The 14,395-nt window shown below is 31.3% G+C and overlaps 1 protein-coding gene across 3 annotated transcripts in view; it reads right to left on the bottom strand.

Moving 5' to 3' along the window:
* Positions 1-14,395, bottom strand: part of LOC112691023 (band 3 anion transport protein) — a 61,369-nt gene that overhangs the window by 25,712 nt on the left and 21,262 nt on the right. Inside the window, exon 1 of one of the 3 annotated variants that reach the window (XM_025565135.1) lies at positions 7,800-7,953. The exons of the other annotated variants lie outside the window; for them this stretch is intronic. The gene's annotated coding sequence lies outside the window, so the exon portion shown is untranslated. Of the gene's footprint in view, positions 1-7,799; positions 7,954-14,395 lie in introns of those variants that run through there. 3 annotated transcript variants of the gene reach the window in all.

The raw sequence follows: 14,395 nt of genomic DNA, 5'->3' as shown, positions 1-14,395 counted from the left end.
ATTTTAACTTTATTAATGTAAAATTGAACTTTGTTATAAATTACTTATTTCGAAAATGTAACAATAATTTTAAAGGTATATGTAATAGTACCTATATTTATTATATTTATAAATTATAAAGAATGCGTATTTTATTGTTACTATACAAAATTATAATATAAAAGGAAATTTCTTAGTAAAATAAATAACTTTATGTATATATATTTTTTTATACGACTTAATGAAAACAAAAAAATTAAAAAATTTTAAATTAATATTATTTTATCAAAAATAAAAATATAATTGTTTGATAGGTTTATTTTTAAAATATATCACAACATATATGTGAAATCGTTAATTTCATGAAGTAGTGATCATCGTTTTTCTAGACAATATGGACAATTTTCGACTTTTCATAAAGCGAATAAAAATCTTTCTTTTTTTTCAAATTTCAAAATTAACCGTTTAAAACTCATTTTCGCACAGTTACATATTTACAATTTTTCTATTGGTTTAATTATTAACTTGGTAATTCATTGAGAACATATCAAACTAAATAGTGAGTGTATTTTCGCACATTTATCAAAAATCAGAATTCAGAAATTCAGAAATACATAGGTACTATTTTTGTACTACCTAATATTTTCATTTCTTTTTGGACTTATTTACATGTTACAAATTATTTACTTTGAACGGATTGAACATGGTATAATACTTTATAGTTTAATATTTCAGAGTCAGCGAGCATATCGCTCTTGAAATTCGCATATAAAGTCTTCGCTAAAGTGCTACTAAATCGTATTGTCCCCTATGCAGAGTGGATTACCAATGCGGCTTCCGGAAAGGGCAATCAACCACAGAACAATTATCCATAATAGGTCAAATAATTGAGAAGAGTTACGAATACAGGCAGAATATGTGGCAAATATTCATAGATTTTAAAAAAGTCTACCATAGTATTCACAGAGATAGTCTCTACAATATTATGTATGAGTTCGGTTTCTCGAAAAAATTAATAGCACTAACTAAAATGTATATGGAAATTATGAAATACAGAGTAAGAACGCAGAATGTAACATCGGAAACTTTTACAGTGGAAACCGGACTGAAGCAGGGAGACACCCTGTCCCCGGTACTTTTTAACCTTGCACTAGAGAAGGTAGTAAGGATACTACAGGACAATGAAGGTGGCTTATTAATTGGTCAGAACAAAATACGGCTTTTTTTCGAGGACGATTTGGACATAATAGGTGATTCGCTTGCAAACACAGATAACGCGGCCAGAGTGTTAGAAGAAGCAGCGAAGAAAATAGGCCTTAAAATAAATACCGGAAAAACAATGATAATGGAACTCATTGAGAGTGACGCGGACCCGGCGACCGTATTTATAGTCTCCTTATCAGCCGATAGTTCGCGGATCACGATACCGACGCGTCGCACCCCGCACCTTCCTTAAGGAGCGAGTAGAGCGGGGCATCGGCACCGCCGAAGGCAAGTGTCGGCGGAACGATAAGCTGTTCTTCAACTCTTCGCCTGGTTACATCGCCACTTGCGCGTCCTACGTATTAACACCACATTTCTGCACATACAGAAAATAACGTGATCACTTTTGTTTTATTATTATAACCTTTTTGTATTCGGTGTTCGCCACATTGCGCCTGACCGTGTTGATCACTATTATAATTATTATTCGAGTGCTCACGCCCGTTAATAAACGGCCCACTGGCCATTACCACCTCATCAATCGCGTTGTGTTTATTATTCTTTTTGATTATTATTAATTCGTGCGTCGTGCTCCTTGCAGTTCATGACAAGAGTGGGGAAGACCCCTACGAGATGGAGAACTTAATCCATCAAAAATTTAGTGATTTTAAATATCTAGGAGCAACTTTAAGCATAAAAAATGACTGGGGAAAGGAAATAAGTATTCGAATAAATAAAGCCCAAAAAGCCTGTTACGCACTAACAAATTCTTAATATCCAAAATTATGTCTACAAAAACAAAAGTAAGACTGTATGTGGTTATTATAAGATCGATTCTTACATATTGCTGAGAAGCTTGGACGACGACAAAATATACAGAGAGAAACTTAAGGACGTTCGAGAACAGAGTTTGGAGCAAAATATGTGGACCTACCATTGATGAAACCACGGGGAACTGGCGGAAGAGATATAACAAAGGATTGTATGATTTATTAGAACTAGCACTAGTAACAAGCTTTATTAAGGGCCAATGGATACAATGGTTAGGTCATATAATGAGAAGAGAGGAAAACGAAGCATATTTAGCATAAGCATATTATAAACCAGAGTTGCATTGGAATTGAAACCACAAGAGAAAAGATATAGAGGAAGACCTAGGAAAAGATGGATCGACGTGATGGAAGAAGACCTAAAAACACTTGGAGTTGAAGATTGGAGAGGAATAATACAAGATAGAGATAGGTGGTGAAGTGTAGTAATCACGGCAAAAAATCTTAGACAGTAGATAGGCCAAAAGAAGAAGAAGAAGAGTCAGCGAGCATACAATCTGTAATATATATATAATTGTAAATTATTTGATGAGTGTTCAAATAAAATTACTTAATTAACTGACAAGCCAGTTCATACAATTTACAAGTTACTAATGATCTATTTCAAATAACTATAATTTTAATTTTATATTTCTACCACACAATTATCAGTGTCACAAATACATAGATAATTTCATAAAAAAATCTAATGCTAATCTTAAAAAACATTAAACAATACTTTAATTTAAAATAAACTAAATTATTTAAGCAAAATAAAATAATAAAATTGTTATTTATACTGTTAACATTTCAAATCAGTTCATAAAATTTACCAAAAAATCAAATATTTCACAATGTGGATAATATTACTTATATCCACTTCACGAATTTTTCATTTAGTGTAAAAAAACGTCAATTTCACTAAATTGGATACATTTCTTAAAATAATTTATAGAGCATGTATATTGGCGTTAAATAAAAATAAATAATTTTTATAATTATTATTTATATTTAATATATTTTTTAATTTGTATTTTTTATTTGTAATTTGTTATTAATAATTCAAAACATTGAGTTTATACGATATATCATTAAAATAACAGACAATTTAAAATAAAAACCCATTTAAAACTCTCGAATCGTAATATAAATCAAGTGTTCAAGGATTAATTGTATCGATTACCTGTAAATATTTGTACGATTGAAGTACGCGGCGGCGGACAACTACTCAACAATTATCAAATCTAATAATAATTAATGTTGGGTTGAGCGAAATACGAATTCGAGAACGACGGCGACGGGATATCGATTTCATACAAAACGTACAAAAAAATAATATAAATTAATGAGTAAATAATATATATATATATATATATACAATATTAAAAATATTTATAAACACGTTTAGACAATAGGATGTAAAACAATAAATTTAGTGTAGGTCAAGGGCATGACGTACCGAATTCTCGGACTGTACCGCCGTCATAAACTATTGTTGTGCGGCAGACTGGCCGCCATATGCCGCACGGCAGCTGACTGCACGGCAACAAAACGTCGAGGAGGAGTTCAAGGTAAAAGACTTTGGTTTTTCTTTCAAGACCAAGGTTACGGTCGTACGCGCTCAGCAAACCATGTGCGGTGCCACCCCGAGGACCGGTTTTCGAGGAAATCGATTACTATCACTACAAAAGTCGAATGCAACGCGTAATAATTTTTAACCATTGCTGCCGGATCGCCAAAACTAGGTGCAGTGCAATTGTACGCGCGCACGCACGTGCGCGAAGCGCAAAAATGTGTTCGCAATCGTCCGGGTCCAATTACAACATTCCGCGCGACTGGCAAATACTTCGTGTTTTCACCGAGACAATCCTATTATCCGCAGGGGCTCTGCTATTGAAGTTATCGGTCGAATCGTGCGCATGGATCCGTGAAATACATACACGAAATTTCGGTACGAGTCGTGTTGACCGCGAAAATGGTTTGAATAAATTATTATTCGTGCACGTTTCCGGGTTCTCCTGTGCGTTTGCACCGAAATTATTAACGTTTTGCATGCTACCGTCGTAAGCTTTTATTGTTCTATTATAAATACTTTAAAAACGGGTAAACGGGCGTCAGAAATTCATATTAAATGTTTACTCATAGTTAGGGCCGGATTTTAATGAAGTGCATATTCTTCTGGTTCATCATACACAATGCTTTCTAAGTACATAATTCGTTTCGTGTAACGAGGGTTTCAAAGCTACAAATTTTATTTTCCATTTTTTTTTTTTTTTTTTGTATAGTTCGACGTTTTTTCATTTTTAGAGCATTTTTAGTATTACTGGGTCATTTTGTTGATTTTTAATACATAATGACTAAACAAATTTAGCTTATTCAAAATAAAATCAAAAGATAAATTATATTCTTAATATTTAAGTAGGTTTATCGGATTTTTCCATACATATGGTCAATATTTATTCTACATTTTAGTTTTTATCTTTTCTTAATTTCTTATTGACTGTGGAACGTTACCTGTATTCGATCAAGTAACAAATAATCAGTCAGTTCGTGTTACATACATTGCAGACGTTGCGATCGTATTACGTGTGTTGTTTGTGATTATAATTTATTAAATAATAGTAAAAAATAATAAAAAATAATAGAGATAAAATAATAGTTAAATAATATTGTGTTAATAATACCAAAAATAAAAAAATGTCATTTTTAAGGTCATCTCTGTAGTAATCACTACAATTGCTACAATTGCATTTTAAAATGCATTTTTTTAATGACATTTTTGGCTATTTTTTAGAGCCTATTTGTATGGTTTTAAGTACATTTAAATCCGGGCTCTACTCATAGTAAACACGAAAACGCGCGTCCATCAGCTGTTCGTAAATGTTTTCATAATAAAGCATCTTATGCACGCGGGTGGGTTTTTTCGTCGTTTCGCGAACGAATAGTTTCGTTTTTATTTCAGTGTGCGAATACGATTGCTACAGTGTAATGCCGATCTAATAATACACCAGTACGAGATAAAAATATTTCGGATTGATGAATTGCGATTTTTTATTGTATACGCCTACACGTTACAAATAAAATAATTTTATATTATTATTATATAAGTAAATTATTGATTTTGTATTAATACGTGTGATGCATTTTCAGCATATAACTTTTAATTAATTTGGTAGTAGAAACGACCCACAGTTTTCAAATAATTGATCGAGAGCCACGCATCTATGGGATAAATATGTTTAAGTGATTGTTTTTACATTGTAAAATGAATGACCAATAAATAAATAAACCGCTGTAAAATGAACAAGAGAAAGACTGGTAAGATTATTGATTTTTATTCTATAGTACAAAACTAAAAAAAAAACCAAAGACAACCTTTGGGTGTGTATACATTTTAATTGTACGGGTAAACGTGTAATTATGGTATATTTTAAATTAATCAGTTTTCTTAATAAATATTTCAAATGTTTATAATTCATTTTTGATTAAATTCATCAACGATTTTATTTTTATTATAGATGACTATCATAATAGGAAACTATAAAAAAATTAATTTTAAAATATTTTTTGCATTTCCAACTTGTAGAAGTAATTTTTATAAATATATTAGAAAACGAAAAAACATAGAAAATCATTGATCTAAAGTTAATAAATTATGATACATTTGATTACTATTTGTTTTACCATTAACTGTTTATTTATTCATAATGTTTTAACACAATTATGTTCGAAACTCAACCATACCGTTTTTAATAATTATCTCACAATTCAATACTCATACAAAATGGAGGAAAAGCACGAGTAAGCAATTAAAATATAAACTCAACATTTTTATGCGGTAACACAAACATTTATTAATGAATCATGTTCACATAAAAAAAATAAATAATAATCAAATATTTTTATTACTATTAAATAAACAAATATTATTTATTATTTAATTATTTGTGTCCAGGAAAAAATAAAAAACCACTAAACTCTATGCATTGTTTTAAATATTATAATAATTTCTACCAATAATACTAAAACAAATACCTGATGCACATATATAGTATAAAATTTAAAATAATAACATTAGATCAAGTTTAAAGAAACCTTAATAAGGTATACTATAGTAACTATTCTAACCTTTTAGACTATAAATTTAATTTAGAATTATGATTTTCTTCAAAACTTTTAGAAAAACTTTATATCAATTTATTTATGTACAAAAATTATGTAGAAATATGTTTAAATAGAATGTCATCATGCAATTGTTCAAAAACCTTAGTTATTTTATTACATGACATAATGCAAACTTATAATAAAACAGGCCTTGACCGGGTGAAATCATAAGAATCGATTAATATTAAAATTAGTAAATATACGAGTAAGTAATAATAATTTATACATTTCTTGATAGACAAAAAGTTAACAATTAGGTACCTGCGTGAAAATCTATAATATGGTTTTAGTCCAACATACTTTCAAGAATAAATATAATATAATAAACAAAATAGTTTAAATAAATAATTAAGTTATGCGGAAATAAATTCTAACAACTACAAATTTAAGAATTGTAAAATGTTATGTTTACTAAGATTTAGCAAAAGATTTTGCGGAGATTCGAAAATTATAGACAGGAAAGTTATGTACGAATATTTTCATGTATCACTAACTTTCTGCAACAATTTTTTTGAACATTAGTCTTAAAACCAGTTTGATTTTGATGTAATATTTCTTAAAAGAAGTATTGATATAATAATTAAGTACTAATTAAAAAAACGTTTAAGTGAATTCAATTACATTACATAATATATAATCAATACCTACATTTTTTTTTTTTTAAATACAAGTTATTTAATGTTTCCTATAATTTTGGTTGATAGATGTTATTATTGACGTCTAATAAAAAAAAAAAAAACTCCATAAGAAAATAGTTAATTAAAAATAAATGAATACTTAAAACACACGATGATACCAATACACATTATAGTATAATAGTATATATAATAATATGAGAATTTCTAAAATTATATTACCAACGTAATATTTTATTTAAATGCAGAGAAAATAAAAATAAAATAAATATAACAACTGTTAAAATCTATGCCAATATAAAGGCATTTTGAGTTCATTCATTAAAACTATAACATAATGTTGCAACACACTAAGAATATCGTGCAAAATTTTACATTTAATTACAATAGATAGGTACTACTATAAATAGCACATGCTAACCAATGGTTTAATCTGAGCATAAAATACGATGCGAGTTTAAAAAGCATATGCTATGGAGTAAGATGATTCCATTCAGATTTTGAAAACCAATTTAACTTTCAATCAAATATTATTAATAATGTTTACTTTGAGTAAATAATTCACTGTTCTCAAATATATATATTCGTACACAAAGCGAACATCATACCTTCGCGTTATAATAAAACATCAAACACTACAACACTATAGGTACTAAAACTAAAAGGCTTAAGTGGAATTAGATCAATAAAAAATATTAGGCACCCGGCGTGGTCGTGTTCGCGAATTAACAATGGTCGAAATCAAAAAACGCGTACTTTGACTGAAGTCAAAAATTGTTCATGGTGTGGACAAAAAACCGTGCGAAACGAGTTCGCAATATTATTTTATACGTGTATATTGTGTTGTTACACGACCGCGAGAATGCAATAAATGCGCTGTCTGATCATAATAGTATTACTATACACTACAGCAGGTACTACTTACTTTTCGCATGATCGGTTTATTATTATTATTATTGCTATTTTTTTTTTTTATTATTATTTTTATTATTGTTATTAAATGACGTACGCGATACGCGCAGGCGTATTACAGGTTGTGGAAACGACGTCGGAAGCAGTGGTGGCCGTGCGGTGGTGACGTGTCTCAACGATTTTCATGTCCGCTCGGGCGGAAACGAATTCTGTTAAATTCTTGGGAAAAAAAAAAAAACATTCAGCGAAACGTACGTAGACCGCGGGGTACGAAACGGTGGCGCCGGTGGTTCGGGGGACGTGCAGCGATTGCTGAGGTGCGCTTAGCGACAGCGGTTCGCCCGCTTCGGTGTCGCCGGTAGTGCGCGCGCGGGACACCTGTGGGCGGCGGTGAAGGGACACTCCTGCGCTGTTGGCACGCGGCCCTAAAGCAGCTGGTCCCGGGGAATACGCGCGCGGACAACAGCAGCTATGCGCACGACCGCCGTGCGTCACGCAGACTCTCGCGCCGCCGCCGACCATACCCTATCGCAAACGCGGATACCATGATTGGCGGTGGTACGTGTCTCAAGGTCGGCAGCGCAAGCTCGAGGACGTGCGCCCGCTCGATAACCGCCGCGCCAGTGGCACCAACGTGACGCGACACGCCGTCGTCGCGGGACCGTTATTGTCCCGCCAATCGTAGGTGCGCTCGGTGGTGCCCCGGCGACCCGGCCCGCGGCAAGTTAGGTTAGGTTTCGTCCGTGCAACCGAATTTTTCTATTTTTTTTTTTTTTCTTACACTTCGTTTCGTTTCTAATTTTTCAATTTCCCACCACCATACTTACATCGGTATTATTATACGAGACAAAGGTCACTCGTACGTAGGTCGCTCGTTACTTGCATTATAACAATATGATATCATTCGGGTAACATTTCTATACTTAATTGCCCAATCGTTTTATGCGTTCAACACACGAACGGTCGAAATTAATTATTGTCATCATGTCCGGGGCACGTCATGCAAACTAGAACGGTTACGTTCAGTATTTTAAACATCATTTTTGCCGTTTTAAAAACTCAATATCATTAACATACACATACGTTACGTAAGCGTTCTTATGCTATCGTAAATACGCCGCCGTGCGTTTAATTTCCAATTAATTGTGCGTATGCGTGTTTTAGAACAATACAAGCCATCAACCCTTTTATAAATTAAAAGCGCCTAGCACGACACAAGTATTCAAATAAACTACCAGTCATAATAATATTGTAAATAATTGCTTTTTTATTTTACAGTGTAGCAGCCAAAAAACTGTTTTGGCTACATACTAAAATGGAAAATTTAATGCTTCGCTTTGCGTTGCTAATTTCAGGTATCATTACGGTCTCGTTCGGTATCAATTCAAAATTTACACGTATTAATGTAATTATCTTTAATTTTTTTTTTTTTTTTTTTTTTTATCAAAATGGTAATGTTATAAAATTTAAACAGACTACAGGCCAGTACACGAGTAGAACCCAATAAATTTAATTGATTTAAAAATGCGTCTTTAAAAAACATACCCTCATTTACGCGTGTCAAGTCTATTTATTTTAATAAATGGCTTTTACAGAATTATTATTTTCTAATGTAAATCCATAATAAATATTCCTTAACAACATCGTGTACCTACAACTCTTATACCTCAATATTGTCGGCATACAACTAACCTAATCTACGTATTGCACAATGGCTTGTAGTAAATCAATATTATATAATATGAAAGTGAATAAAATAATTGTTAGAATAGTTAATGTACTTATTGTGATACACAAACATTACCAAAATAATATTTATTTTTTTGCGTCATAACTATAGACCGGATTTACATGTTTTTACATATCGTTACTGGGTCTATCCAGTCTTATGAGAGTAATAAATATAATAACTATTCTGAGTATGTAGAAAACAGTTTTTTTTTTGCATATTTGAGAATATTTCATAGGTTAGATTTAGTATATTTTAAAATATTTGATTGATGTCAACGTTGGAGATTGTACAAACTATTATCTGCAAACTAACCAAAATATACTTGGTGAAAAGGGTAACTTAATAAAAGCTAAAGTGTCTCTAATTATGTCAAAAAATAAATATTACCAAATGTTAGTAAAAGTTGGGAACATTTTATATGGAAACAATGAAGATCTTCCAGAACATTTTACACCCAGTGTAGTTGGTGACATAAACTTTTCACCTCTAACATGTTGATGTTGAACGTTCATTTAGTCTCCATAAACACATTTTAAGCGATAGAAGAACTAACATATGACTGAACTAAGAAATTAACTATGAGATAATATTGAAAAATATATTATTGTTAATTCAGATAATAATATTTAAATTGATTTGTATATTGTATTTCAAGTTTCTTTATTATTCTTCAAAAAGTAAATATTTACCATTATATGCACCAAAGGATATTGTTATTTTATAACTTGTATTAAATAATAATTATTTAAGGATTACCTTTTGTTAAATAATGTTTTATGTTTTATTATATTTTAATATATAAGATTATTTGTTATTTTTTCATATTGTAGCTATATAATATTATAGTACATACATACATATTATAGTATTATTACAACACTTAATTAAAATATACCAAGGAATATTGTTTTTAAATTTTAATACTATAGACCAGTGGTGCTCAACCCGCGGCCCGCGGGCCACATGTGGCCCCCAAAGATATTCTATGTGGCCCGTTACGAATTTTCTAAAATAAAAATTTTTTTTTAAAAATGTAAGAACATTTTTTGATTCATAATGTCGTTTGATATTAAATTCTTTAAAAACTGAAACATTTACACGACACACAAGACAAACGGCTTTCCATTAATTTCAATGAAAAAGTAATTTATAGACCAATGAAAATTCGGCAATCATCAATATATTTGCGTTTTTTTCTGTCGACATTTTCATATGTAAACTTCACAATTAAATATCGATATCATCCGTGTACTTAAAATAACGTATTAATCAAACTAATGTGTACCTTAATTCATAATCTTTTCAATAGACAATAAAAGATAAGAAAACAAGTCCAATATATAAGATTATTTTTGTACTTTTATACTTAGTGGCCCGCTTGAAGATAATTGTTTACCAAAGTGGCCCGCTAAAGGAAAAAGGTTGAACGTCACTGCTATAGACTATAATGTTATATTTTTACTATATTCCTACTCTTACTGAAGTACAACAGTAAGTTAGTAAAATAAGTACGTAAATACCCCACGATTAAAATGTTGTATAAAAAAAAAAAATGCATATTAAAGCATATATTGATGTTTGTTGATTATTTTTGCATATTTTTAAGATTTTTAAGAGAATATAATAATAATATTTGAAGGTTTTTTAGAGAATATTATCATCATATTTAAGGTATTTTAAGAGAATATAAATCTGGTAATTTGTCATAACATATTATTCATTTGTACCAATTTGATTTTATATCCATTTTTAACTTAAAATTTTTTTGACACATATTGTTTTAATAAATGAGAGAACATTTTACAACAATTTACAATTTTAAAATTTTTTATTAATTTGAGGTCATTTTTGGCCTTATCAAACAGCTGGTACCTAATAAAATATATACCTAGATATAATTTAGAGTTATCCGAATAACACGAAGAGTCAGGACATACCTTAAAAGTATGCTAGGAGAAACCGAAATATAAGAAAATATAAACTTAACAACAGTAATTTTTGTATTAGTAGCTATACTTAGCATATTATTTTTTTTTTTTATTGGTTTACGGTCATTGAGACGATACCGCCAAACAAATTTTTCTCCATCTATCTCTATCTTCTGCCGCTACTCTCCATGATATCACTGGTTCAATGCTTCCCACGTCCCTTTTTACACAGCCTTCCCAACGTAAGCATGGTCTTCCTAGGGGTATCTTACCGACCGGGTTATCTTCGATTGTTATTTTGACTATGAATCCCACTCTCCGCCCAACATGTCTTGCCCAGGTCAATCTCCTTTTCTTGATTTCATTCGCGATGTTCGGTCTTTGGAACAGCTCCTCGAGTTCTTTATTATGACGTTTACGCTATTCACCTGTGTTTGTGTTGACGTATGGGCCGTAGATTTTCCTTTCAAATACTTTTATTCTGGTTTCTTCTGCTTTCATAAGTGGCCATATTTCTGCGACATACAGTACTATGGGTCGTATAATGGTCATGTAAATTTGTATCTTCGTATTTTCAGGTTTGTCAATAATACTCTTGAGCTCGGTAGTTTTCCAAGACCAAAAAAACTTTTGTTGCCTTTTTGTATCCTAGCACTGACTTCCATTTTCAGATCATTATCTTGTGTTAGAAAGTGCCCCAAGTACTTGAAATGCGTGACTCTTTTGAATACATGCCCTTCAACATTCATAAATTGTCCTTGTTGATATTCTCTGTCCTGGCAACTTAATATCATGTACTCTGTTTTTTCGTCGTTTATTTCCAATCCGACTTTACTAGCCATCATGATGAGTTTCCTGCATACTTGTTTAACCGTTTCTTCAGTATCTCCTAATATCACTATATAGTCCGCATAAACCAAGATATTTATGTTCGAATTTCCCAATACTATTCCATTGTTACAATTTGTTTCTTTTACTTGTTTAATTACCTTTTCTAATATTAGGTTGAACAATATTGGTGATAGCGCATCTCCTTGCCTTAGGCCTGTCTTTACCGCTCTGACAATTCTGATGCTACATTTATTTTGATTTCTGTATTTTGCAGGGTAGGTAGCCTCAATTAATTTTATTAATTTATTTGGAAACATAAACTCTTTCAATATGTTTATAAGGCTATATCGGTGGACAGAATCGTACGCTTTTTTGAAATCCACAAATAATATATATATATATATGTTTTTATTGAATTCCCATGATGTTTCTATGATCTGTCTTAGGCTGAAGATTTGATTCGTTGTTGATATGTTGGGTTAAAAACCACCTTGATTATCTCCTAGCATTTCTTCCGCAATGGGTTTAACCCTGTCTAAAATGCAATATGGCAATATGTTGTAGACCACATTCAATAAGGATATTCCTCTGTAATTATTACATATTTGTGGGTCATCTTTCTTATGGATTGGACATACGACTGCAATATTCTAACCTTCCGGTAGTACTTCCTTCTCTCAAATATGGGTTAGTAACCTATGTATATGTGTTAATGAATCTTCATCCAGCATTTCATTAATTCACTTTGTATATCGTCCTCATCAGGTGATTTATAGTTCTTCAATCGCCTTATTTGTAGTTCCACTTCTTATTTTAACGGTATTGTATATTCATTTAGGTTGGGTTCTGTTTTTGTCTAAGTAAAGGTTACTAAGGGGGCGTTGCAGTTAAGAAGATGTTTGAAGTGCGTTTTCCAGCTCTCTATAGTATCTGATCGGGCAGTTATTAGTATTCCATCTTTCTTTATTAGGAACTTTTCATATTTTTTGTAACCTCCCTTCAGTGTGTTAATTTTTTTGTATAATTAGTGAGTGTTATGTTCATTGCGATATTTTTTTGCTTCTTTCAAAATGTTTTTCGTATAGGCTCTTTTTTCATACTTAAAGATTCGACTTGCTTCTTTTCTGCTCTCATTATACTTTGTTTTGTTTTCTTCATGGAAAAGATCATTAAAGTATAAGTTTCTAAATTTTTTTCCTTTGATTTAGGGATTTCTCACACTTTTCGTTGAACAAAGGTTTTTTAGTGTTTTTTAATTTGCCCAGGCCTTCAGCTGATGTTTCTTTTATTATTTCCTGTACCCTCTTCCACATATTATTTATTGAACCTGTACGATCTATATCTAATTCCCTGCTGCGTCTATGTATCTCACTTATAAAACGTTTACGGCATACTTCATCTGTGAATTTAGTTATATCATACCTGTCAATAATCGTTGGTCTTGTTGCCATCCTCCTTTTTAGTCTTGCTTTAATTTTTATCTTAACCAAATAGTGGTCAGATTCACAGTCTGCTCCTCACATCGTTTTGACATTCGTAATACTGTTTTTGAATCTGTCATTGACTAGCACATGTTCAATATGATTTGTGTGATTCCCATCTAGTGACTTCCATGTTCCCTTATGGATCTTTTTATGGGGAAATATTGTGCTCTTAATCACTAAGTCTTTGATTGTTACAAAGTCGATTAGGTTGAGGCCATTATTGTTCGTTACTTTATGCAAGCTACTTTTAGCTTTCCTACTTTTACATTTAGATCTCCTAATATAACTACTATTCTGTTATTAGGTATTCCATCTACTACGTTTGTTAATTCATTATAGAAGTCGTCTTTTTCTTTTTGAGTCTTTTCCTTATTAGGGGCATGAACATTAATTATTGTGAAATTAACCCAGTATGATTTAATAATTATTGTTAATAGTGATATTCTTGTGTTAAATGTCTTAAATTCCATTACGTTTGGTACTACTGACTTATGTACTATGAAATCCGTAACGAATTTTCGTCGATTATCACAATCCCCATAGAAAATGGTATGATTATTAATGTCTAAGGATCCCGTTCCTTGCCATCTAATTTATAGGATAGCCACGATCTTAAGTTTATAACTCCCTATTTCTTGCGTCACTGTATGTGCCGCTCCAGTGTTATATAATGTCCGAAAGTTCCATGTACCCAAAAATATTTCCAATTTCCAGTTTC

This window comes from Sipha flava, unplaced genomic scaffold (genome assembly GCF_003268045.1).
Source record: "Sipha flava isolate LNK unplaced genomic scaffold, YSA_version1 549_pilon_pilon, whole genome shotgun sequence".
Lineage (NCBI taxonomy): Eukaryota > Metazoa > Arthropoda > Insecta > Hemiptera > Aphididae > Sipha > Sipha flava.
This window is presented reverse-complemented; position numbering and strand designations above follow the sequence as displayed.